The sequence below is a fragment of the Schistocerca gregaria genome, chromosome 1 (assembly GCF_023897955.1).
Source record: "Schistocerca gregaria isolate iqSchGreg1 chromosome 1, iqSchGreg1.2, whole genome shotgun sequence".
NCBI lineage: Eukaryota > Metazoa > Arthropoda > Insecta > Orthoptera > Acrididae > Schistocerca > Schistocerca gregaria.
Genome location: NC_064920.1, coordinates 1,074,724,803 through 1,074,752,474, shown reverse-complemented (window position 1 = coordinate 1,074,752,474; position 27,672 = coordinate 1,074,724,803).

The window sequence follows — 27,672 nt, the reverse complement described above, 5'->3', positions numbered from 1 at the left end:
TCGAGGAAATACGAAAGTAATGAAAAGTAGCAGAACTGAGAACAGCGAGAAACTTAACATCGTGATTGATGGTCACGAAGTAGATGAAGTTAAGGAATTCCGCCACCTAGGGAGTAAAATAACCAATGACGGACGGATCAAGGAGGACACCAAAAGCCGTTTAGCACTTGCAAAAAGGGCATTCCAGGCCAAGTGAGGACTACTAGTATCGAAAATAAGTCTTAAATTGGGGAAGAAATTTCTGAGAATGTACGTCTGGAGTACTGTATTGTATAGTAGAGAAACAAGGACTGTGGGAAAACGGGAACACAACATTATCGAAGCATCTGAGATGTGGTGCTACTGACGAATGCTTAAAATTAAGACAGATAAGGTAAGGAATCAGGAGGTTCTGTGCAGAATCGGAGAGGAAAGCAATATGTGGAAATAATGATAAGGAGGAGGGACAGGATGATAGGGCATCTGTTAAGACGTGAAGGATTGACTTCAATGGTACTAGAAGGAGCTGTAGAGGGTGACAACTGTAGAGAAAGACATAGGCTGGAATACATACAGCAAATACACTACTGCCCATTAAAATTGCTACACCACGAAGATAACGAGATACAGATGCCGGATTTAATCGACAGGAAGAAGATGCCGTGATATGCAAATGATTAGCCTTTCAGAGCTTTCACTCAAGATTGGCGCCGGTGGCGACACCTACAACGTGCTCACATGAAGAAAGTTTCCAACCGATTCCTCATATACAAATAGCAGTTGACCGGCGTTACCTGGTGAAACGTTGTTGTGATGCCTCGTGTAAGGAGGAGAAATGCGTACTATCACGTTTCCGATTATGATAAAGGTCGGATTGTAGCCTATCGCGATTGAGGTTTATCGTATCGCGACATTGCTGCTCGCGTTGGTCGAGATCCAATGACTGTTAGCAGGATATGGAATTGGTGAGTTCAGGTGGGTAGTACGGAACTCCGTGCTGGATCCCAGCGGCATCGTATCAGTAGCAGTCGAGATGACAGGCATCTTATCCGCATGGCTGTAACGGATCGTGCAGCCACGTCTCGATCCCTGAGTCAACACATGGGGACGTTTGCAAGACAACAACCATGTGCACGAACACTTCGACGACGTTTGCAGCAGCATGGAATATCAGCTCGGAAACCATGGCTGCGGTTACCCTTGACGCTGCATCACAGACAGGAGCGCCTGCTATGGTGTACTCAACGACGAACCTGGGTGCACGAATGGCAAAACGTCATTGTTTCGGATGAATCCAGGTTCTGTTTACAGCATCATGACGGTCGCATCCGTGTTTGGCGACATCGCGGTGAACGCAGATTGGAAGCGTGTATTCGTCGTCGCCATACTGGCGAATCACCCGACGTGAATGGTATGGGGTGCCATTGGTTACGCGTCTCGGCCACCTCTTGTTCGCATTGACGACATTTTGAACAGTGGACGTTACGTTTCAGATGTTATATGATCCGTGGCTCTATCCTTCACTCGATCCCTGCGAAACCCTACATTTCAGCAGGATAATGCACGACCGCATGTTGCAGGTCCTGTACGGGCCTTTTTGGACACAGTAAATGTTCGACTGCTGCCCTGGCCAGCACATTCTCCAGATCTCTTACCAATTGAAAACATTTTGTCAATGGTGGCCGAGCAACTGACTCGTCACAATACGCCAGTCACTACTTTTGATGATCTGTGGTATCGTATTGAAGCTTCATGGGGAGCTGTACCTGTATATGCCATTCAAGCTCTGTTTCACTCAATGCCCAGAAGTATCAAGGCCGTTATTACGGCCATAGGTGGTTGTTCTGGGTACTGATTTCTCAGGATCTATGCACCCAAACTGCGTAAAAATGTCAGTTCTAGTAAATATATTTGTCCAATGAATACCCGTTTATCAACTGCATTTCTTCTTGGTGTAGCAATTTTAATGGCCAGTAGTGTAATTGACAACGTAGGTTGCAAGTGCTACTCTGAGATGTAGAGGTTGGCAGAGAAAAGGGCGAGCTGCATCAAACCAGTCAGAAGACTGATGACTCAAAAAAAAGTAAAAAAAAAAAAAAACTTGCCCATTTCACTACACTCACAACATATAGTTTACTATTTCGAGTTCACGATTAACTTTTACTATAATCGTCCTGCGGAGTAACGCTTTAACGGTTAAAGAACTTATCATTTTTAGTAGCGGATTAGCGACTCGCGAAGTTAATTGTTTGACTAACATTGCCCAGCTATCTACATATGCACCAACGACCTGCCACCAGCTGTCACCCGCATTGGTGGAGGAATGGAGGGTCCCGCCTCAAGAACTCCTTAATAATCTTATGGCCAGCACGGGAGCACGTTGCAGAGCTTGTACTGCCGTCCGTGGTAATCAAAGATTCAAATGTCTCTGAGCACTATGAGACTTAACTTCTGAGGTCATCAGTCCCCAAGAACTTATAACTAATTAAACCTAACTAACCTAAGGACAGAACGCACATCCATGCTCGAGGCAGAATTCGAACCTGCGTCCGTAGCGGTCGTGTGGTTCCAGACTGTAGCGCCCATGACCGGTCGGCCACCCCAGCCGGCTCTGTGGTAATCACACACCTTATTAAGAACCGTGGCCGGCGTTTCTTAATGGCCAGGGACCCATCAGAAATCACGGTGGCTTCAGAGTAATTACTCTCTTTGAAGTAAAGCGTCATTCCTGTCCGTTTGTTTTGTTTTGTTTTGGGGAGGAGGCCAGACAGCGTGGTCATTGGTCTCATCGGATTAGGGAAGGATGGGGAAAGAAGTCGGCAGTGCCCTTTCAGAGGAACCATCCCGGCATTTGCCTATAGTAATTTAGGGAAGTCGCGGAAAACCTAAATCAGGATGACCGGACGCGGTATTGAACCGTCGTCCTCCCGAATGCGAGTCCAGTGTGATTCCTGTCAGTCTCGTTGGATATTTCTTTCAGTTACCTTCTGTACTATACTGCAGGAGTTCCTTCATAAGTTTCATCGAACTATGTTATTTGGCAGGGACACGTCGTGTGAAAGCTACTTTCGTCCTTACGTTTTGCACACCAGTGTATTAGACCCAGTGCGCGCGCAATGTAAGCAACACTGATAATTCAATAACTACTGCAATGATTATCTTTACTGCTGTATACTCAGCATGCAGCCAAACTACAGGATGAACTCAGAAAGTCGAAAAAAATGTGGCGTATGCAGATATAGGATCCGCACCTGCTTGGCAACATCGGAAGTCGAACCCGAATCTACTGCGCGGTAACAATGCAAGCTAACCGCAACTACGGAGGCGGACTAAGGAAATGTAATGAGAATGAAATTTTCACTCTGCAGCGGAGTGTGCGCTGATATGAAACTTCCTGGCAGATTAAAACTGTGTGTCTGACCGAGACTCGAACTCGGGACCTTTGCCTCTCGCGGGCAAGTGCTCTACCATCTGAGCTACCGAAGCACGACTCACGGCCGGTACTCACAGCTTTACTTCTGCCAGTATCTCGTCTCCTATCTTCCAAACTTTACAGAAGCTCTCCTGCGAAACTTGCAGAACTAACACTCCTGAAAGAAAGGATACTGCGGAGACATGGCTTAGCCACAGCCTGGGGGGGGGGGGGGGGTGTTTCCAGAATGATATTTTCACTCTGCAGCGGAGTGTGCGCTGATATGACGCCCGCGAAAGTTCGGCAAATAGGTTCTGTACCGTCTCCTGCTCGAGGAAATTAAGTAAGCTCTCGCCCGTCCTGCGCTTCGTTGTCCGTGCCCTCAACTTGAACTGCTGAGTGCGAAGATTGCCTCGCGCTGAGTGCCGTTGGTGACTGCGCTGACTCCTCCCGACAGTAGGAGAGGCGACTTCTCTTTGTGGGTTCCATTATCTTCCCGCAGTTCACTCGGCCCTCAGCTTTTTTTATTAGGGCTCTTCCTCTTGTGTAAAGTTCTCTGGCAACTATCCGCTGTCCACAAAGAATGTGAAGAATGCCCGAAATTAACGTGAAACTCTAGCCGTCGTTTTAATCTGGGCGCCGGGGTGGCCCTTAGAAAGGGCGCTGCAGCCCTCCGTCAAGCGCTCGCTTCGCCCTTGGCAGGGATAACTAGAGGGCGCCGGATTCCCTAAGTAATTGCAAGAGACGCGCCCCTTTGTTTTTTCCGCGTCTTTTTCCTCGCTCTTTCCTCTTCGGCGGAGTTTAAAAAGCGAGGAAGGATTTACACGACGCCGAGAACGAGAGAGCCATGAAAAATGACAGATCCTCCGTGGAGAGCTGTGGACAATTCCCTGTGCAGCTCCAGTCACAATCGACGAATTTCGTGAGTTGTCGTCTGTACACAGGTTCACTACATGCCACCATCTCTCCAGTATCTTCGTTCTCAGCAAATGTCATACGCGTTGTGACAAAACCCGACGGAATGCAAGCGGCGTGGTCGTCCGCATACTGACCTCTGGAATGGTTAGGGTACCTATACGACACGTTCTGTGTTACGTAGCAGGTGAAAGAGATGAAAGTCCTGCCAAATCTTTATTATTGCCGTCTAGTCCAACACGGCAGAAATCCACTGACAGAAAACAACCGCCACACCAAAAAATCATTAATGTAGCCTAATGAAACTTCGGAACTACTTCGTTTAGGTAACATCTACATCTACATGGATACTCTGCAAATCACATTTAAGTGCCTGGCACAGGGTTCATCGAACCACCGTCACAATTCTCTATTATTCCAATCTCGTATATCGCGCTGGAAGAAGAACACCTATATCTTTTCGTGGTGATCATTCCTCCCTATGTAAATCGGTGTCAACAAAAAAATTTTCGCATTCGGAGGAGAAAGTTGGTGATTGGAATTTCGTGAGAAGATTCCGTCGCAACGAAAAACGCCGTTATTTTAATGATTTCCAGCCCAAATCCTGTATCATTTCTGTGACAATCTCTCCCACATTTCGCGATAATACAAAACGTGCTGCCTTTCTTTGAACTTTTTCGATGTACTCCGTCAGTCCTATCTGGTAAGGATCCCACACCGCGCAGCAGTATTCTAAAAGCGGACGGACAAGCTTAGTGTAGGCAGTCTCCTTAGTAGGTCTGTTACATTTTCTACGTTTACTGCTAATAAAACGCAGCCTTTGGTTAGCCTTCCCCAAAACATTTTCTATGTGGACTTCCAATTTAAATTGTTAGTAATTGTAATACCTAGGTATTTAGTTGAATTTACAGCTTTTAGATTAGACTGATTTATCGTGTAACCGAAGTCTGACGCGTTCCTTGTAGCACTCATGTGGATGACCTCACACTTTTCGTTATTTAAGGTCAACTGCCACTTTTCGCACCATTCCGTTATTTCTTCTAAATCTTTATGCAGTTTGTTTTGATCTTCTGATGATTTTAGTAGTCGACAAAGCACAGCGACATCTGCAAACAACCGAAGACGGCTGCTCAGACTGTCTCCCAGATCGTTTACATAGATAAGGAACAGCAAAGGGCCTATAACACTACCTTGGGGAACGCCAGAAATCACTTCTGTTTTACTCGATGACTTTCCGCCAGTTACGACGAACTGTGAACCCCTCTGACAGGAAATCACGGATCCAATCACATAGCTGAGACGATATTCCATAAGCACGCAATTTCACTACGATCCGATTGTGTGGTACAGTGTCAAAAACCTTCAGGAAATCCAGAAATACGGAATGGATCTGAAATCCCTGTCCATTTTTAAGTGCCTAACGCTGCGAGATGACACGTTAATGTAAGCGTGAGTTCAGCCATTCCAAATGTGAAATGCTGGTACATTAATAACCGGTGTAACCCCCAGACTATTGAAACCAAAAATGCAAGCGTGCTTGCATTCTGTTGTATAGATGCTGGATGTCAGCTTGCAAGATGGGTCGGTCAATAGAGCGACTGTTAATACTGTTTGTGGATGACGCTAGAGTTTTCCAATGAGGTCCCGTATGTGCTCGATTGCAGACAGATCTGGTGATCGAGCAGCCCAAGGCAGTATATCGGCACACTATAGAGTATGTTGGGTTACAACATTAGTGTATGGGCGACCATTATCCTGTTGGAATTCTGTTATGAATGGCAGCATGACAGGTTGAATCACCACATTGACGTACAATTTTGGAGTCAGGGTGGAGTCAGGGTGGTTCTGCTGTCATATGAAATCGCACTCAAGACTATAACTCTAGGTGTACATACAGTATGTCTAGCGCGCAGACAGGTTGGTTGCAGGGTTTCAAATGGCCTCCTCCTAATCAATACACGGCCACGGGAAGAGATATATGGGTACCAGGAAGGTAACTGCGGCGAAACTCTGGATTAAGGAAGAAATACTTCAGTTGACAGACGAAAGAAGGCAGCACAAGTATGTTCATGGAAAATCAGGAATAGAGAAACACAGTTCACTTAGGAATGAGGTAAATGGTAAGCGCAGGTATGCTGCGTAATAAGGTAAAGAAATCGAAAAAGAAAAGACTGTCGGAAGAACTGACTCTGCATATAGCAAAGTCAAAACAACTTTTGGTGAAATGAAAAGCACGAGCGACAACACTGTGATACCAATGGGAATACCACTTATAAATGCGCGGATAGGTGGAAAGCGTTACAATGAAGTCCTCTATGAGGGAAGTGGATTTGTCTGATACCGTGACAGAAGAAGCATCTTACAACAATAGATAAGAGATAGGGGATCCATTATTAGAATCAGAATTTGGAAGAGCTTTGGATAGCTTAAGATCGAATAAGGAAGAAGGGATGGATAACATTCCATCGGAATTTCTAAAATCATTGGAGGAAGCGGCAGCAAAACGACTATTCACGTTGGCGTTTAGAATTTTTGGGAATGGCGATATACCGTCAGACTTTGTGAGCGTGTGGGTGCTATTCTGTCATTCTGCGCAATGGATTAATCTGAGATGGGCCCTTTACCCTGTGCCTTCTGCAAGATGCAATTTCCACCCCGACACTACTACAGAAGTCAGACAGAAGCTGCTAACGTTCTAAAAAGAAATGCCTGGAAATCTTTCAGCAATAAATATCTTCTGGAGTCGTCCGCTGTAAGGAAATGACACACAAATTCACAAAATTTCTTACATAACTAGTGGGATACTTGGGTACTGGAGTAGTGCTAGTTAGTGTAAGAAAAGCCTGATACTAACGAAAATTCTTGTTTATTTTTGCAAAAATTCTGAGAAATCACAATGGTATTTTAGTTATGAAATGAACAAGTTATTTCAGGGTTCTTTTCGTAATATGAAGTTACCTCTTAAGGAAAGGATTCGCTAATGAAATTTCTATACAAAGTTTATGATTGTTATCGATTTGGCAGAATGGCTGAGAGCCGCGCCTACTCAACTTGAATAATTATCCTTTAGAATGTTGCTAGGTACGGTCGAGGCTGTCGCGTGTGAAATGCAGTGAAGTGTATTGTTGTGGAGGAAATATGGACACGCAAGAGCTGTAGTGCATAATACTGTAAGCTGTGATGACTGTTGTCTGCGCCGCTCACTGCTGACAAATAAGGTAACTCTCGTTCTATCTGGATTGACGTTTGCCAATCAAACTCTCCCTACGCCTTGATGAAGTCGAGGACTCCTATTCGCCCCTGGTCTAACTATTGGCGTGATACACCGGTGAGATAACCAGTCCACCGCGATGCCACTCAAACATTCGCTCGCAGGCGTTTGAATATAACTCTGTCCGTTCACACCGCACAATAAGTGTGGCAGCCAACACAGTGAACAACGCTTAATCGCAGGGACTCAATACAGTGTCGCAGCACTCCGATTCACTCTCGACTGAGGTGCTCTCCCAATGAAGTACTGAAGAGAGAGACTTGTTCCTCGGTCTTTGAGTACACATACGAGCCACAGGCTTTCGTTACGTGTTCTCGCTCCAAGAGCGACATCGGAACGGCCCCTCTCCACGCCAGACGTGAAGGGGTATATCTTTTGGTCTCTTCTATTACTCCTTCAGCTCAAGACATCAATAATATCGTCTGCCAATCAGCATTGCTCTTCTAAAACGGGAGAATGACGTTTCGTTTAAGGCGACCAATCCGGAAATCTGTAGCATCGGCGTTTGGCGTTTGCTGTCTCCCTGTGAAAAACCTCTGAAACTGCGTGCTATGTTTGTAAAGAATGCGTAGGCTGGGCGCTCCCACACTGTGTAGCGGAATTTGCTTTTAGCTGAACAAGGGGTCGTTTGCCCCTTTCACTCGGGCAAACGCTGTCCACGGGCGGTCGCCATCCAACGTAGATAGGCTGAATCGTCCTCTGAAGGGACCGGCCTCTCGGCGTGTGGTCCGCCTCTCCCGAACTAAAGGGTATTGTGGCCATCGTGTCTTGAATGTGTGTGTGTACGCCAGCCTCGAGTATCTCAACCACAGTGCGCACTTGTTATTTGCGTATCGTTTGCATGAATTCATACAACATTGACTTTATCTTATTGAGTTTGGGCTCGAATGAAGCGTCTTGATGTGCGGAATATGATTGTGAGGGCGGAATATGTAAGCAATGAAGGTCAGGAGACCACGACGTCTTACAACTTTCAGAAAAACATCATCCACACTATTCCCAAGATTGCAAGAGCCGACAAAAGAGGGACTATTCCCAAGATTGTAAGAGCCGAGGAAAATGGGAATTATTGACAGTCAGCTTAACAGCTCATGCACCCAAGTTGCTAACAAGCATAATATACATAAGAGGGGAAAATAAAATTGAGACTCTGCTAGATGGCGATCAGTTTCGCTTTAGGAAAGGTAAAGGCACCTCAGAGGCAGTTCCGAAGTTCCAGTTGATAATGCAAGCAAGGCTCAAGAAACGTCAAGACACGTTCAAAGGACGTCGACATGGAGAAAGCATTCGACAGTGTATAACGGTGCAAGATGTTCGAAATTCTAAGAAATGTAGGCGTGTGCTATGGGAAAAGACGTGTAATACACAATACGCAGTGTGATTTTTCACTGTGTTGAAACTCTAGGAATTCATCTATGAGAGGGTACGAAACAAAAAAGAACTAATGAATTTATGTGCGGAAATGCATGGTTTCCATGCTAGAGACTATTTACTGAATCGCACTTTGTTACAGAGCCTGCGGTCTAATACGCGCTGTACCTCGCAGTCACAGCTACAGTGCACTTGGATTCCTCCTGGAAGGCGGTACTGTTCGTCATGTCCCATGCTCTAGCGTCCTCTCCTACCGTAGTAATTGGTAATGTTGTGTCCGAATCACTTCTCTTGCTGACTCACCATGTAGTGGATGTGAAACAGCGCTGTACACAATGGTTCCGTAGTCAAATCGAGAGCTTTCCGACATGGTGTTTACGGAAAGGCAAACGGCAATGGTAGGTGGGCAGCAAGGTTTCATCAGGAAACCTATCCCCGCCGACAACAACCACAGCTTTGAATGTTTGCAACAGTGTTTCGCCGTTTGTCTCAGATAGGGTCGTTCAGGAAGCAGGAAATCATGACGGATATTCGTACTTGCAGGGAAAGTGGTTAAGACTGCAGAAGGCGACAGCGGTGTCAGTACCACGCAGTTGGCACCGAAGTACAGCGTAAGCAAGACTACCATGAGGAACGTTCTCCTTGGCAGTTGTTACTACTCTCATCGCTTAAAGCGTGTGCAGAAATTACTAGCGACTGACTTTCCACATCGGGAGCAGTTTTGTCTTAGATTTCTTCACCAGGCAATCAGGATTCCGGGATTTGTGTCATCCACCATATTCACAGATGAGGACACCTTTACGTTGAGTGGTATCTTCAACTATCGTAACAATCATCTGTGGGATAGTACGCGAAGCTCCTATGGTGACAGTGCATCATCAGTATCGCTGCAGCCGGAATGTGTGGGCCGGGATAATTGGCGACGGTATTTTGTGACCTGTTTTCCTTCTACGTCGCCTAAATGGTCGGAACTATCGGCGTTTATTGAGGGTAACTTCGCCTCCCTTGCTGAAAGAAGTGCCATTGACGATTCGAAGGGTTGTGTGACTGCTGTATGATGGTGTTCCAGCTACTTGGCCGTTAACGACTGGACGCATCACAATCGTGCCTAGCCTGGTCGATGGATCGGACGAGGTGGTTGAAAAATGGTTCAAATGGCTCTGAGCACTGTGGCACTTAACACCTGAGGTCAACTAACCTAAGGACATCACACACATTCATGTCCGAGGCAGGATTCGAACCTGCGACCGTAGCGGTCGCTCGGTTCCAGACTGTAACGCCTACAACCGCTCGGCCACTGCACGAGGTGGTCCAGTTGCATGGGCTGCTCGTTCAGTGGATCTAAAAACCGGCGATTTCTGGTTATGGGGCCATCTCGGGAGAACGACGGTTCAATCCCGCTTCCGGCCATCCTGATTTATGTTTTCCGTGATTTCCCTCAATCGCTCCACGGAAATGCCGGAACTGTTCCTTTGAAAGGGCACGGCCGATTTCCTTCCCAGTCCTTCCCTAATCTCATGAGACCGAGGAACTCGCTGTCTGGTTTCCTTCCCGAAAAACAACCCAACTCTAAAGTATCGCGTCTGCAGAGCCCATTCCAGATGTGGATACACTGGAGCAGTGTATTCATACTGTCTTTGACACTGTTCATTTGCAGCCTGGGCGATGTGAACTTGTGAGACAGAAAAAGCTTCGGCGGGTACATGCATGCATTGAGGCACATGGAAACCATTTTCAACACATACTGTAACTGGGGCTGCATGGTCCGGCGCGTATTAGACCGCAGTCTCTGTAACAATGTGTGATTGAGTAATGCAGGGAAACCATGCATTTCGGGACATAAGTTCATTAGAACTTTTTTGTTCCGTATCCTCTCATCGATCAATCCCTAGAGTTTGTACGCGGTGGAAAAAATCACCCTGTTTGCAGGAACCAAGCGTGAACAATAAGTAAGATTTCGAGATCAAAAACGGTGTGGGGTAGCGATGTACTATTTCGTCTCTGTTGTTCATTCTATACATTGAAGAAGGAATGACGAAAATAAAAGAAATGTTCAAGTGTGGGATTAAAATTCAAAGTGAAAGGATATCGATGATAAGATTCGTTGACAACATTGCTATTCTTTGTGAACTTGTATGAACAATTACAGGATCTGTGCTTGTGGTCTTCAAAACTCCTTTATTCACTATGTTTTACTAATTTTAGTGCTTCCAAAACCTGCTCCTAGTAGCGGCGACCTTTTACAGCCCATGTAATGCCCCGATTTCCATTATGATTCTATAATAAAAAAAGGAGAAGTATGTAACACACATAGCCTCATTATTGGCAATGGTATACTGACAGACTAACCGAACAGTACTTTTTCTTCGTCTCGTATCGCTCAATCTTAGGCTACTGAAAATGCCCCAAACTGCTACACATCTTGACCCTTTTGTAGCATTCACGTTTCGACCCAGACAAATTAATGCGTCGTAATAGCCTAACATCGAAAGTTATTTCTTCCGTATAGCTGCATATGGTGAGCTTCATTGCATAACCTCTGAGGATAGATCATATGAGTCTGCATACGGTTGTTCCTAAGCTCTGGAACAGGGATTCCCTTACCTCTAATCTAAAGCTGTCTCGTCCTATTGGATTTCTCTCCGGTGATCACTGTTTCCGTTCTTTATGAGATGAACAGTGTCATTTAAGTTAATAACGACAACCGTCATACTTTTTGTTTGTCCGTTAGTGTTGAATAAGGGAAATATATATATTAGTTATAAAAACAGTAACCGACAGCTAATTTGACATCGTTTTAACACGTTTTATAGTTCCATGTTATTACCGGTTTCGAGAATTTTGTTCTTCATTGTATATACAGGAAGAACAGTTAAACATGACACAAACCACATGTCCGAAAGAACAGACATCATATACGCACATCCAAAAAAGCTTTGCATCACCTAGGTTCCGAGAGTTCCAGAACCTGTACAGAAAACTGGAATAGAGATAAAAATAAACATCATTTCCCCTTTTATTGCTCTTGAAAAACCACACATGGCATGTTGTACCACTATATAGGGAGGCCTTCAGAGGTGGTGGTCCAGATTGCTGTACACACCGGTACCTCTAATACCCAGTGGCACGTGCTCTTGTACTAATGCATGCCTGCATTCGTCGTCCAGAAGTTCATCAAGGCACTGTTGGTCCAGATTGTCCCACTCCTCAACGGCAATTCGGCGTAGATCCCTCAGAGTGGTTTGTGGGTCACGTCGTCCATGTAGATGTAGATGAACAGCCCTTTCCAATCGATCCCAAGCATGCTCGATAGGGTTCATGTCTGGAGAACATGCTGACCACTCTAGTCGACAGATGTCGTTATCCTGAAGGAAGTTCAAATGGTTCAAATGGCTCTGAGCACTATGGGACTTAAGCGCTGAGGTCATCAGTCCCCTAGAACTTAGAAATACTTAAACCTAACTAACCTAAGGACATTACACACATCCTTGCCCGAGGCAGGATTCGAACCTGCGACCGTATCGGTCGCGCGGTTCCAGACCGTAGCGCCTAGAGCCGCTCGGCCACTCTGGCCGTCCTGAAGGAAGTCATTCACAAGACGTGCAAGGTTGGAGCGCGAATTGTCGTCCACGAAGACGAATGCCTCACCAATGTGCTGCCGATATGTTTGCACTACCGGTTGGAGGATGGCATTCACGTATCGTACAGCCGTTACGGCGCCTCCCATGACCACCAGCGGCGTACGTCTCCCCACATAATGCCACCCCAAAACATCAGGGAACCTCCTCCTTGCTTCACTCGCTAGACAGTGTGTCTAAGGCGTTCAGCCTGCCCGGGTTGCCTCCAAACACGTCTCCGACTACTGTCTGGTTGAAGACTTATGCGACACTCATCGGAGAAGAAAAGGTGACGCCAATCCTAAGCTGTCCATTCAGCAAGTTTTTGGGCCCATCTGTAGCGCGCTGCATGGTGCCGTGGTTGCAAAGATGGATCTCGCCTTGGACGTCAGGAGTGAAGTTGTGCTTCATGCAGCCTATTGCGCACAGTTTGAGTCGTAACATAACGTCCTGTGGCTGCACGAAAAGCATTATTCAACATGGTTGGTTGCTCTCAGGGTTCCTTCGAGCCATAATCCGTACGTAGCGGTCTTCCACCGCAGTAGTAGCCATTGGGTGGCCTGAGCGAGGCATGTTATAGACAGTTTCTGTCTCTCTGTATCTTCCCCATGCCCGAAGAACATTGCTTTGGTTCACTCTGAGAGGCCTGTACACTTCCTTTGTTGAGAGCCCTTCCTGACACAAAGTAACAATGCGGAAGCGTTCGAACCGCGGTATTGACCGTCTAGGCACGGTTGAACTACAGACAACACGGGTCGTGTACCTCCTTCCTAAAAGGCGCTGCTGATACATACTTGTTTACGTCTTTTGGCGGGTTTAGTGACATCTCTGAATAGTCAAAGGGACTGTGTCTGTGATACTATAACTACGGTCAACGTCTATCTTGAGGAGTTCTGGGAACCAGGGTGATGGAAAACTTTTTTCTATTCGTGTACATAATTAAAGTGAGGATGGCCAATGATGACTTCAGCACGGACGCACACCACGCTCGAGTTACAGGAATCAGTGAACTGCCGTGAGTAATGACCATGACGGACGAGGAGCATTGCATCAATCGTGTATGGATAAGCCGAAAATATGCGTCTGACGGGATGCGTGCTAGGGTACACCTTGAGGGTGTGACGACCTCTGTGTCCGCATAGCGCAGTGGCCACTGCATGTGCATGGGTTCGAATCCTGGTCAGGCACAAGTTTATAACTTTCCCCATTCGTTTACATCCACGCCCATTAGTAACTAATGTCATTCATTCCTGTATGTTTTGCTCCATGGTGACTACAGGATCAAAATGGTGTCTGTGGGACATGTGCGAAAGAAGAGGCACCACAATTAGAACTGTTAATCAGCTGTTGAAGGCTTTGAATGCCATAATGCTTTAGAGTGAATACATTTCAGGTTGATAAACATCAGAAAATTAAAATCGAGAATAGATCCAAATTTGTAATTGTCTGGCAAATGTATAACACGTGGAGCGATTGGACAAAAATACGGAAGCACCAGAAACACAACACTTTACAGTGCCTAATATGGTGTAGGAAACTAGTTGGCATTTAAAACAGGCTGCAGTCGTCTCTGAATATATAAATAGAGGTATTGTATGACTTTCAAGGGAATTTTATACTGTTGTTCCTGCAAAATCGTGGAAAGTTCAGGTAACCATGACGGAATCAGATAGGGGTCGAGCACCCTTCTCTCCAAAGTAGAGCACAAAGCCTCAGGAACATTGAGATATGTGGTGGGCAGCGGAGGATGCGACAATTCATCCTCGTGCTCGTCAAACCAGTCCTGCACGACACGGGTTGTGAGATCAGGGGCCTTGTCGTCTTGGACCGCAGCATCTCCACTGGGGAACAAACATTGTACCACGGATGCACTGATCAGTCAAACTGATTACATAATAACTTGCACAAAACGAACTTTTAGAGGAACCGTGGGGGCTATAGAACATCACGATATGGCTGCCAAACACATCATCGAACCCCTCGCGATGTTTCACTCCTGGGACGTTAACTCGGCCACAAGTCGGAAAAAGTTTGAAACAAGACTCATAGGACCAAATGTCGTTCTTCCATTGCTCCACTGTGTAGGTTTTATGGATTCGGCACCGCCTTTTTCTGTTGCCGGCATTTGCATCACTGCTGAGTGGTGTTGGAATTCCGGCTCGCCCTGCAATTCACTAGTTATGGAGCTCCCTTCGTGTTGTCTTGATCTGACAGGGCTCGCGAGTGCGACATTCATTCCTGCAGAGCCTTTTGCAGTTGTCATCCTCTTAGTTTTTCGTCACGATCCTCTTCAACGACCGTCTGACACGATCACACAGCGAACAGTTTCGTCCGCATTGTGATTATGTTTTTCCACTTTCCCTGTATGCGGTGCCTCTTGAGACCATAAACACTTCGGCTCCCTTGGTTACGGAAGCGCCCACCATACGAGCACCAACAATTTTCTCAACAGAACACTATTCTCATACGATTGACAGTTGCAACGGATTGAGGCCATTGTACGGGTGCCATTCGTGGTCAAATAGAGCAGCGCCTTGGCTATTATCAGCAATTATGTTGAAGTACGCATTTTTGGTGTTTGAATGTTTTTGTGCAACCCCTGTACATAATACTGATTTATCGCAGTTGCATTGAAGGGTACATTTTTCCGTGTGGCAGGAGTAATGGTACCTATAAACGTAGATTACGTCCACATGTTCTGTGTAATGTGAGGCTGTATAAACGAAGGTATACAAGTGCGTGAACAACATGTCAATATGAGAGAAGTGTTTTCAGTCTGAATGGAGCCTGATAGTTTTGACCCGACGTTGGGATAGTCGGTTACAGAGAATTCTCAGGAATGATATGTACTTATGTCCACTGTTGATGACACCTTGATGTGGTAACATCAGGGTAGCACTAAATCCGTCATTCCTTCTGGGAAATCAAAGAAATTATTTGACCTAAACCACTGAACTCTGAAGTGTACTGTGCTAGTCAGGGTCACATAATTCCCCAACTGCATCTCAGGTACGAACATCAGTGACTGGACAAGCCATGAAGGATCTCTAGGACTCTATTTCCTACTCCTACACATCCCACCGTTTGTAAAACGAATGTATGGGGACATTTAGAGTCGTGCCACCGATATCGGCGTTGGTTTGTGGTCGTTAGCTATTCAAGACGAGCCAATAAGATGGTTTTTTTTATATGAACCTCACATGTAACTTGAAAGGAGCAGTAACCAGGGTGAAATGAAGAAGTCGGAAAAATTCGGTGGAAGTGGTTTGAATATTTATGCTGCTTTCTCTCTTTAGGTATGGAATATTCGATTTGGTCGGAAGCATAATAAATGAAGATCTTAAATCAGAATATTTTAAATAACATATCCTTCCACTTGTGGTAACCGTCTATGTTGTATCATGGTTGGAGTTGGTTAACCTTCATGTACGAGGGTGAGTCAAATGAAAACCTTAAATATTTTTTTGAATATTATTTATTGTGCAGAAGTGGTACAAAGCTGTATCACTTTTCAACATAATCTCCCTCACAGTCAATGCAAGTCCTCCAGCGCTTACAAAGTGCATAAATTCCTTTAGAAAAAAAAGTCTTTTGGTAGTCCTCGCAACCACTCATGCACTGGGTGGCGTAACTCTTCATTACCACGGAACTTCTTTCCTCTCATTTCGTCTTTGAGTGGTCCAAATATATGGAAATCACTTGGGGCAAGGCCAGGTGAGTATGGTGGATGAGGAAGACACTCAAAATGCAAGTCTGTGATTGTTGCAACTGTTGTACGGGCAGTGGGAGCCTTGCATTGTCATGTTGCAAAAGGACACTTGCTGACAGCACTCCAAGTCGCTTGGATCTGATTGCAGTGTGAGGATGATTTTTTAGGAGATATGTGCATGATGCACTGGTGCCAATGGCCCTCTAGGCATGTAATGCTCCAAAGTGACGCCTTATCCGTCCCAAAAGAGAGTCAGCATAACCTTCCCTGCTGATGGTTCTGTTCGAAACTTCTATGGTTTTGGTGATAAGGAATGGCGCCATTCCTTGCTCGCTCTCTTCATTTCCGCTTGGTGGAAGTGAACCCAGGTTTTGTCCCCAGTAACGATCCTTGAAGGGAGCCATCATCATTTCGTTCAAAGCGCCGAAGAAGTTCTTAGAAGTTCTTCACAAGCATGAACACGTCGTTCTCTCATTTCAGGAGTCAGCTGAATGGCACCCATCTTGCAGACTCCTTGTGCAACTGGAGTACATCAAGCACTATGTGGTGTGCTGACCCATGACTAATCTTTAAACGTGCTGCAATGTAATTCTGTGTCACTCGGCGGCTTTCCTTCACTATGGCTTCAACTGCTGCAATTTTCTGTGGAGACACAACTCGTTGTGCCTGACCTGGGCGAGGAGCATATTCCACTGAAGTCACACCATTTGCGAACTTCCTACTCCATTCGTAGACTTGATGCTGTGACAAACATGCATCACCGTACTCAACCTTCATTTGCCGATGAATTTCAATTGGTTTCACACCTTCACTACGCAAAAGCCAAATAACAGAACTCTGTTCAAATGCTCTGAGCACCATGGGACTTAACTGCTGTGGTCATCAGTCTGCTAGAGCTTAGAACTACTTAAACCTAACTAACCTAAGGACATCACAGACATCCACGCCCGATGCAGGATTCGAACCTGCGACCGCGTGGTTCCAGACTGTAGCGCCTAGAACCGCTCTGCCACTCCGGCCGGCCAGAACTCTGTTCTTCTCAAGTCGCAAGTGGGGTGGCCATCTTTATACTCGATTCTACACAGAGTACGCGGAAGAACTTGCCCCCTTCTAACAGCCGTGTACCGCAAGTCTCTAGAGGAACGGAAGGTTCCAAATGATTGGAAAAGAGCACAGGTAGTCCCAGTCTTCAAGACGGGTCGTCGAGCAGATGCGCAAAACTACAGACCTATATCTCTGATGTCGATCTGTTGTAGAATTTTAGAACATGTTTCTTGCCCGAGTATCATGTCGTTTTTGGAAGCCCAGAATCTACTCTGTAGGAATCAACATGGTTTCCGGAAACTGCGGTCGTGTGAGACCCAACTCGCCTTATTTGTTCATGAGACCCAGAAAATATTAGATTCAGGGTCCCAGGTAGATGCTATTTTCCTTGATTTCCCGAAGGCGTTCGATACAGTTCCGCACTGTCGCCTGATAAGCAAAGTAAGAGCCTACGGAATATCAGACCAGATGTGTGGCTGGATTGAAGAGTTATTAGCAAACAGAACACAGCATGTTGTTATCAATGGAGAGACGTCTACAGACGTTAAAGTAACCTCTGGCGTGTCACAGGGGAGTGTTATGGGACCATTGATTTTCACAATATATATAAATGACCTAGTAGATAACGTCGTAAGTTCCATGCGGCTTTTCGCGGATGATGCTGTAGTATACAGAGAAGTTGCATCTTTAGAATATTGTAGAGAAATGCAGGAAGATCTGCAGCGGATAGGCATTTGGTGCAGGAAGTGGCAACTGACCCTTAACATAGACAAATGTAATGTATTGCGAATGCATAGAAAGAAGGATCCTTTATTGAATTATTATATGGTAGCGGAACAAACACTGACAGCAGTTACTTCTGTAAAATATCTGGGAGTATGCGTGCGGAACGATTTGAAGTGGAATGATCATATAAAATTAATTGTTGGTAAGGCGGGTACCAGGTTGAGATTCATTGGGAGAGTCCTTAGAAAATGTAGTCCATCAACAAAGGAGGTGGCTTACAAAACACTCGTTCGACCTATACTTGAGTATTGCTCATCTGTGTGGGATCCGTACCAGATCGGGTTGGCGGAGGAGATAGAGAAGATTCAAAGAAGAGCGGCGCGTTTCGTCACAGGGTTATTTGGTAACCGTGATAGCGTTACGGAGATGTTTAGTAAACTCAAGTGGCAGACTCTGCAAGAGAGGCGTTCTGCATCGCGGTGTAGCTTGCTCGCCAGGTTTCGAAAGGGGGCGTTTCTGGATGAGATATCGAATATATTGCTTCCCGCTACTTATACCTCCCGAGGAGATCACGATTGTAAAATTAGAGAGATCCGAGCGCGCACGCAGGCTTCCAGACAGTCGTTCTTCCCGCGAACCATACGCGACTGGAACAGGAAAGGGAGGTAATGACAGTGGCACGTAAAGTGCCCTCCGCCACACATCGTTGGGTGGCTTGCGGAGTATAAATGTAGATTTAGATGTAGATGTATACTGATACTGCGACAGTATGTGTGAATCTCCTCTATGCTGCCACGTACAGGCCATTCTGCATGCTGTTTGTAGCACGCTCACCAACTCACAGCATAACGGCGCGAAATTTCGATTTGTTACTACAAATTTAATGTCTTCATTTGACTCACCCTCGTATAACCTGCAAACCACATGAAACTGTACGATCGAACACTACCATTATATCCTTTTCCTGTCCATTCATGAACGGTGCGATGCAAGAACGCCTGTCGGTAAGCCTCACCATGAGCTGCAACTTGTCTCATTATGTATCGTAGCTATTTCGCTAGTTGTAAATGAGATGAAGTAATACGTTCGCTGATTCTACTAGGAATGTATGGGATTTCTTGAACTTTTAGTTGCTTAGTATTAACATTAATATCGGTTTTCAACTAAACAGTTTCCTTTTGTCGAAAATACATACATAATTTGAAGGACTTGATTTTAAATGTCACAATTTTTCTATCACGTAATACCTCATCTGCTACAAATCATGTTACTTGTTGTTGCGGGAAATAGTTGTCGTCCATTGATAGCCTAAAAAGCCACAAACCAATTAGCGAGGACATAAAAATTGTTTCAAAACGGCAAACATTCAGATGATTTATTTCTTACTATGATTAGTTCAAGCGAAGTCGACAATCATTTGGCCATTTCTTATCTTGTTGGTATATGGATCCAATCATTTTCATTTTCCTCCTGTTTGAGTCAAAATCTCTTCAGTAGCTCCATGCGTTGTACTTTATTCGACGTATTCCGTAGTTTATCAAGGCCACTACTCAAATAATATTACTTAGTGAACGGGGTTTCTTACTTTTGCTCTCCCTTGAATGATTTTGTGGTGAATTGCAGTTTCTATTACGTCTTTATTGTCTGTAAAACAGTTACTGCGATATTTCATTGGAAAGACAAGGTTCTGAAATCAGTTTTTTGTATGTTCCCATCCAATACACATAAGCAGCCATAAAATTGAGAACGCCGTTTTTTTGATGGTATCTGTGATTTAGTTTTCAACACATAACTTTTTCGTATCTTGACTCTATAATTTTCAGATCTCGTCCAGTGCTCTTATGATTCCAGTTATCGTAGTTGGAAACGGTTGATGTGCCACTATTTAACAATTATATAGTCGTAGTTTGGAGTTCGTGATTCAAAATACACCACTGGCCATTAAAATTGCTATACCAAGAAGAAATGTAGATGATAAACGGGTATTCATTGGACAAATATATTATACTAGAACTGACATGTGATTACATTTTAACGCAATTTGGGTGCATAGATCCTGAGAAATCAGTACCCAGAACAACCACCTCTGGCCGTAATCACGGCCTTCATACGCCTGGGCATTGAGTCAAACAGAGCTTGGATGACGTGTACAGGTACAGCTGCCCATGCAGCTTCAACACGATACCACATTTCATCAAGAGCGGTGACTGGCGTATTGTGACGAATCAGTTGCTCGGCCACCACTGACCAGACGTTTTCATTTGTGGGAGATCTGTAGAATGTGCTGGCCAGGGCAGCAATCGAACATTTTCTGTATCCAGAAAGGCCCGTACAGGACCTGCAACATGCGGTCGTGCATTATCCTGCTGAAATGTAGGGGTTCTCAGGAATCCAGTGAAGGGTAGAGCCACGGGTCGTAACACATCTGAAATGTGACGTCCACAGTTCAAAGTGCCGTCACTGCGAGAAAGAGGTGACCGAGACGTGTAACCAATGGCACCCCATACCATCACGCCGGGTGATACGCCAGTATGGCGATGATGAATACACGCTTCCAATGTGCGTTCACCGCGACGTCGCCAAACACGGATTCGACCATCATGATGCTGTAAACAGAACCTGGATTCATCCGAAAAAATGACGTTTTGACATTCGTGCACCCAGCTTCGTCGCTGAGTACACCATCGCAGGCGCTCCTGTCTGTGATGCAGCGTCAAGGGTAACCGCAGCCCTGGTTTCCGAGCTGATATTCCATGCTGCTGCAAACGTCGTCGAAGTGTTCGTGCACATAGTTGTTGTCTTGCAAACGTCCCCATCTGTTGACTCAGGGATCGAGACGTGGCTGCACGATCCGTTACAGCCATGCGGATAAGATGCCTGTCATATCGACTGCTAGTGATACGAGGCCGTTGGGATCCAGCACGGCGTTTCGTATTACCCGTTTGGACCCACCGATTCCATATTCTGCTAACAGTCATTGGATCTCGACCAACGCGAACAGCAATGTCGCGATACGATAAACCGCAATCGAGATAGGCTACAATCCGACCTTTATCAAAGTCGGAAACGTGATGGTACGCATTTCTCCTCCTTACACGAGGCATCGCAAGAACGTTACACCAGGCAAAGCCGGTCAACTGCTGTTTGTGTATGAGAAATCGGTTGGAAGCTTTCCTTATGTCAGCACGTTGTCGGTGTCGCCACCGATGCCAACCTTGTGTGAAAGCTCTGAAAAGCTAATCATTATCATATCACAGCATCTTCTTCCTGTCGGTTAAATTTCGCGTTTGTAGCACGTCATCTTCGTGGTGTATCAGTTTTAATGGCCAGTAGTGTACTTCATTGTCTTTCCTACTTGAAGATGCTTGTATGCTCCTTGGAGTTTTGCATTGCTCCTAGGTCATGATACAGCCTTCATCACACATGTTTTCAGATGAGATTAGTTTTTCAGGTGAATATTTACTGTTTCTTTTCTCGCCACGTTAATACTGCAGAAATTACGCGTTCTCTCGTGGGAAAGAAACGAGCTTGTATGAACACGCTTGGTCTTACTGCAACAAGACGGCGCTGTTCGCAAAGTGGAAACCTGAGTGTGGCGTTCGGTGAGCATCTTCTTTTTAACGCAGAGCGCCAGCCAGAAGGAAGCGTGCTATGTATTTTTAACACGTTTCGTTGAACCTACAGTGCACTAATTTGATATTCATTTTCTTCTGAATAAACAATATTTTAATTAGAATACTATAGTTCTCTCTCTAGGCAGCTTACCCTGTATAATAAATAATGCACACGCTAATTTGTTCGGTTGGAACATATTTATTAAATAATGCAATGCAGATGAGGACTTTAGTGCACACAGTTGCATGAAAATGTAGCTAGCTAGGTCAGCAAAGTGGGACCTAATTTCTGAAACTGGGCACGTTTTCAGTTACACATCACATATCCTTCTAGTTAGTATTGAATAATTAGGAAATTGTGCGTATCACTCATATACTGATATCGGATCACAGAGATGTTATAGTTCTGTGGATAGGTTTCTTCTCCACGGAAAACAGTTCTCCATTGTGGTGAGAAGTCTTCTTACATTCGATTATCCTACTGGTTTCAGCAAAAACTTTGCAGTTGCTCTTTCCATTTTAGTTTAAAGTCTTTCATTCTATTATTTGTATGGAAAATTTTCAGATTCTTTCGCGTAGCATAACTTTCATATTTATCCAGGAGTGTATAGTTTTCCACAGACTTTAAATATCTCATCTCTGCAGCTTCTAATTTCTTCTTGTCTGACTCTGTTTTCCAATTCTCTCTGCCGTATGTTGCCTCCTTGACCTTACACAATTTTCTTTCTGACGATTTACCTTTTAATGTCTTACTAATTGTGCCACATATTTGACGAATTCTTTTTTTTTGTTTATGGACGATCTCCTTCCTGAAGAGGGACAGCAGCCTTTTCAATATTTTCAGAGGTCACGGCCAGTATGATTGCCTGATTAGTCTACATGGCCTTTCAGTGTTGGTACGAACAGCGGCTGAAAGCAGACGTCATTTCCCCGAGCACATGCAGCTATGCTCTATTGTTTAGTGATGATTGCGACATTTTAGATAAGACATCCATATGTAAAATAGTCCCCCATTCTAATCTGTCGGTGGTGACTGCTAATTCTGTAACCGATAAAACAGAAAGAATCGGTCAGTAACAGACATTCCGAAAAATCAAGAAATAGGAAAAATATTTAAGGGGGGGGGGGGGGGGGATGTGGGGTTGGAGACACCTGTAGAAAAACATCAAGGCTCGCTGGTGTAACAAGATTAGGTAAATGTAGGTTACAAGAGCTGTAGATTGTGGGATGAAGAGGCTTGCGCATGACAGGCTACCTTTGAAATCTGACTCAAACCGGTCTTCCAGGTGAAGGCCACAAAACAACAAAAGCTAAAAAATTATTTTCAACAATTATAAATATATATACGCCATACATTATTTCCATTAATGTGAATGAGACAGTAGGGCAATACATCAATATTGGTCCAGAATTAATTGGCCTACAAGAAAGTCTTTAAAGTCTGGAGAGAAAGACATGTTCCGATTATCCGGAAAAAAAATCTACTTCTGTCTCAACACAGTAATCATACAGTTTTTGTAAACTTTATCCAAAGAAAGAAATTTTTTATAGCGTCTCTGCGAGGAGTCCCCGTATCTCTCAGAAGTGAAACTGAAAGAAGGCGTATTTGTTGGACTCGATATTCGAGAAAAGATGTTCCAATAAAACTGTGAAAGGAAATGAAGTTTAGGGATTATTTAAGGGAGTTGCTGTTAAGTTGTTAGACAGTAAAAAGGACCCATATTCCATTTCTGTTACAGATAACACGCTGGAAAAGTTCAAGAAATTAAGCTTTTTGGTGAAGTTCGCAACACATTTTTTGAGCACTCACCTTCGCTTTTTCCCTGAAAACTGAGATGGTATCAGTAAGGTACAAGATCAGCGTTTTCATGAAGACGTCACAATATTATCATCAAATTGAGTACCCCATAAATTATTTACTGATAGATTAATATGACTTATTTATACATAAAATTATGTCACTCTAATTATAATAAAAATTCTCGCTCTTGTACAAAGTATTCCCATAGGAAGTAGGAACTTTGGCGGATGTACGAGCCGCCATGAACGTACATATGTAGTTTCCTGAAGTTCATAAATTTTATGAAAATACTTACCTGTTTGAGGTCGTAGTTTTCCTCCCGAGGTACAGGTCCAAGACGTCTCTATCAATTAATTAATTTTAATGGTAAGTAACTCAAGAATATTAAACAGATTTGCGTAATGTTGTTTTTATTTCACGCTTATAATCAATAAATCCACACAAAAATCAGGAACTTTGATTAAAACTCTAAAATGGTTCACGGCAGTTCTGCCACCCTACAACTATGACAAACTTATGCGTTGGTGCATCATGTGTGGCGCACCTTATGTGCCAAACTTTCATTAACGCTGACGAGAGACGCTAAAATGAGTACGGTAAAACTGACGTACGGCTTCAATAGTTTCATTTGGTTGTGGTGAGAGACTGATGTGAAGCGCAGCCAGAGGTCTAGGTTACGTTGAAAGGTGATAGCATTTGGTTGTGAATTTTCAAAGCCAATAAATGTGGAAACAAAGTACAGCTTGTGGTAACAGATTGACCTGTAGCGTAGCCTAATGTTTACGTTCGTGTCATGTTCAATAGGTCGTTTCCTGATGAACACCTGTTACACGGTATTCATTTTACTTACTCGTGATGCTGACTGCCGTACACTGCCTCACTTCAGCTGAGGCAGTACTGTCTTCCGCTATGTTTATCTGCGACGTCAGGGTTACAGCGACAATAAAGCCAAACGCCATACCGAGGACACGTCTTTAAATTTATATTTTACATTATGTTCAGACAAAGACAAATTTTCTACGTGGTTCAGTGTGTCAACAAAAACGAGAAGGCCACAGCGTGGCAGGTATTGTCGAATCGAGTAAAATATTCCAAATGACAGCCTTAAAACGACAGCCATTGAGTGACTATTGAACTGAAGTTTGTGCATTCAAATTAAATTGCCCCAGCAGATAACACCTGTTATGATAAAGAGTGCAGTTAGTAATTAAATTGACTGACGATACTGATTTCAACTGCCGATCAAAGTTAGGCGAACTTTAAAATTTCTGTTCGTTTGTTGGTTAAGCTAGAAGCGAATTTTCGGAGGCATTTACAGGCTAATACTTCATTGTCACATCAACTACGCCGAAAGAACCTGAATGTCATTAAATTGTTAAGATTATGAAATGTGCTACAAAAGAAACAACTCCATTGATATGGTTGTTATGTGGTACTGTAAGGCATAGTGTCATTAATATTGAAATCAGAAGGCCACGTGTTTTACTTTTTGCTAATATACAAACATCATGAATCACCATCTTTTTTTCTAACGAGTACAGTAACTCAGTGTTAGCTAACACAGAAATCAAATTTTAAAACATTTATTTACCTCTCACATTACATCTTCTACAGTAAGTGCACGAAATTTCTCCTGATCCTGTAAATGCCGTAGAGCCTTGCAACCATAGAATTACACCGAAGCGGCTTAGTGGGATGGAAACACACGGTGAAGCATACTCAAAGCTTTTATTTCTGGAAAACGTTCCAGTGCTCATCGCCGATGACTGTCGTCTTATGACGGTAGCTCCACTAAGTTTCATGTCGGCCGTGTGGTTATTCGGAGAACTTTCTTCAATCCAACTTTCTCAAGGCTGTTATGACCTTAGGTTGTTCCTTTCCATCCTGTACATATTTCAGTTCAAAAAGATGGCATGACCTGAAACATGCAATAAACATTAAATCTGTTTCGTTATATATGCAGAAAGTGCATTTTAATTTACACTACTGGCCATTAAAAATGCTACAGACGCGAAATTTAACCGACTGGAAGAAGATGCTGTGATATGCAAACGATTTGCTTTTCAGAGCATTCACACAAGGTCGGCGCCGGTGGCGACACCTGCAACGTGCTGATATGAGGAAAGTTTCCAACAGATTTCTCATACACAAACAGCAGTTGCCGGCTTTGCCTGGTGAAACGTTGTTGTGATGCCTCGTGTAACGAGGAGAAATGCGAATCATCACGTTTCCGACTTCGATAAAGGTCGTATTGTAGCCAATCGCGATTGCGGCTTATCGTATCGCGATATTGCTCGCGTTGGTGAGATCCAATTACTGTTAGCAGAATATGGAATCGGTTGGCTCAGGAGAGTAAAATGGAACGCCGTGCTGGATCCCAACGGCCTCGTAAGACTAGCAGTCGAGATGACAGGAATCTTATCCGCATGGCTGTAACGGATAGTGCAGCCACGTCTCGATCCCTGAGTCAACAGATGGGGACGTTCGCAAGACAACAACCATCTGCACGAACAATATGACGACGTTTGCAGCAGCATGGACTATCAGCTCGGAGACCATGGCTGCGGTTACCCTTGACGCTGCATCACAGACAGGAGCGCCTGTGATGGTGTACTCAACGACGAACCTGGGTGCACGAATGGCAAAACGTAATTTTTTCGGATAAATCTAGGTTCTGTTTACAGCATCATGATTGTCGAATCCGTGTTTGGCGACATCGCGGTGAACGCACATTGCAAGCGTGTATTCGTCATCGCCATACTGGCGTATCGCCCGGCGTGATGGTATGCAGTGCCATTGGTTACACATCTCGGTCACCTCTTGTTCGCATTGACGGCACTTTGAACAGTGGACGTTACATTTCAGATGTGTTACGACCCGTGGCTCTACCCTTCATTCGATCCCTACGAAACCATAGATTTCAGTAGGATAATGCACGACCGCATGTTGCAAGTCGTGTACGGGCCTTTCTGGATACAGAAAATGTTCGACTGCTGCCCTGGCCACCACATTCTCCAGATCTCTCACCAATTGAAAACATTTTGTCAATGGTGGCTGAGCAACTGACTCGTTACAATACGCCAGTCACAACTCTTGATGATCTGTGGTATCGTGTTGAAGCTGCATGGGCAGCAGTCCTGCACACGCCATCCAAGCTCTGTTTGATTCAATGCCGAGGCGTATCAAGACCGTTATTACGGCCAAAGGTGGTTATTCTGGGTACTGATTTTTCTGGATCTATGCACCCAAATTGCGTGAAAATGTAATCACATGTCAGTCCTAGTATAATGTATCTGTCCAAAGAATACCCGTTTACCATCTGCTTTTTTTCTTGGAGTAGCAATTTTAAGGGCCAGTAGTGTAATAACAATAATATTTTTGGACTCGCATATGGAGTTACTCTCCTTGTTTAATAAGAATCATTTAATGGTATCACTTGTAAGGATGTGTATGTAGCTATGTACACAAAAGGTTTTTTTTTTCGGCAGGGGATCTTGGCACCAGCTGATGGCTAGCCAGAAGAGGTGTTGGCAGCCCTGTTTCCAGCTGCACCTGCTACTCGCCACTGTGCTGATGGGTGAGTACCTGTTCCACATCACCACCGCACCACTGTGTTACTGTATATTCTGACTCGGAATGGCGGTTGTATATTCTGGGAATTTAATAACAGACAATAGGAAAAGTAGTACGAATCTAGGAACACATGAAACAATTCTAACCATACGACTTATCAGATTTTAAGACTATTCCTAGTTCACCCAGGATGCGTGGCTTGCCGGACGCCCATTAACTCGCTTGCAGTCAGAGCAGGCTGTGACGTCTAACTGCCAGGCGTCCATATTGCACGCATACAGCGCATGCTTTAGCCATTTCGACAACCTGTCCGCGACCTCTCGGCTGGAGCAGTATTATCGCATAAGGTACAAAGCGCCTGTATGACTACATGCGCGTTAGCTGTTTGTCCCCTCCACCGCTCCCCCCCCCCCCCCCTCCACAAATCATGTGCGTCAGCCCGTGTAAGGCTCGCTGCCCGTCTGCGGGCCACGAACTGAATCAGTCTCGGGTTCAAAGTAGCCAAATTCAAATAAACAGCATTTGCCAATGAACACGAAGCTTTTTTACGATTTTGACTGGAAAACACTCTTCGAGATTCTGAAGTTAGCAGGCAGAAAATAGAGGTAGCGAAGTGCTATCTGTAACTTGTACAAAAAAC